This window comes from Odontomachus brunneus, unplaced genomic scaffold, assembly GCF_010583005.1.
Source record: "Odontomachus brunneus isolate Ranch 3 - 2012 unplaced genomic scaffold, Obru_v1 Obru_scaffold_137, whole genome shotgun sequence".
NCBI lineage: Eukaryota > Metazoa > Arthropoda > Insecta > Hymenoptera > Formicidae > Odontomachus > Odontomachus brunneus.
This window is the reverse complement of record NW_022639587.1, coordinates 905,144-906,164: the sequence shown is the minus strand read 5'-3', so window position 1 is coordinate 906,164 and position 1,021 is coordinate 905,144. Positions and strand designations below refer to the sequence as shown.

The window sequence follows — 1,021 nt, the reverse complement described above, 5'->3', positions numbered from 1 at the left end:
CGAAAAAACACTTTATCGCGTTCCATTTTTCACAAAGCAAAAGAAATTGTTGTTTAGGAAAATAATTGTGTATGCTGACTGAATGTTATCGAGAAATGTCGAAATTAATCACAAACTACCTGTTTCGTTAGTAATGACTACTAGAACTGTTTGCATTGCCATCTAACATTTGCGGGCGGAAACTAAGTTAAGGTCCTAATATAACAAACATTTTTTAATAGAAGAAAGAGAGAAATTCAGTTTCTAAAGTAAAAATAGTACGTATGAGAAAAAAAAATAATAAATTACAGAATAAGATCAATTTATTCTTCAATTACAAAATTCTATAGTAATTTTTATTATAAAATTCTCTTTGTATGATACATGTTTTCTTAATATTTCATTAATAATTTTATTTTAATAATTGGGTCTATCTTGATATGGTGTGAAATTTACGGGTAAAAATTAATTTATGGTTGTTTAATCAGTAAGATCTCTATCTTGCTAAGCAACACAGTCAGAGCAAAATTTCGCTAGCAAATTTTTACAGTTTCTAGAATATAAACAGCACATATAGCATGGAAGGATAGTCAAGTATTATATAATCTCGATCTGTTCCACAGTTACAAAATTCTACAGTAATTTTTATTGTAAAATACTTTACATAAATCATATTTACAGACATTTAATACAAACTTGTAGAACTCCCTTGTATTATATTCACTATTCACGTTTTTGTATTCGTACTTTATAACAATATTGTCACGGACTAATATGGAACATCGTGGAGATATTAAAATCATAATCGCGATGGTTCTTCTATTCGAAAATAATAGTCTGTTCTTTATAAAACGCCACGCTTTATGAAATTAGTTTTTAAGTGCTTATGATACTGCTTACTAATTATATCTCGTTTCCAGTTCTCTTGTAACGTTTACAAAATGCCGCGTCTCTTAAGAAACAGATTACATCGAAAATAAAGAAAAAATGAAAAAAACGTTACAGCTTCGTGAAATATGAAATGTATATATCTTTTTGTATA

General features: G+C 27.7%; 1 protein-coding gene across 1 annotated transcript in view; it reads right to left on the bottom strand.

Moving 5' to 3' along the window:
- LOC116850211 (glutamate receptor 1) overlaps positions 1-1,021 on the bottom strand; it is a 432,489-nt gene that overhangs the window by 45,462 nt on the left and 386,006 nt on the right. The window lies entirely within an intron of this gene.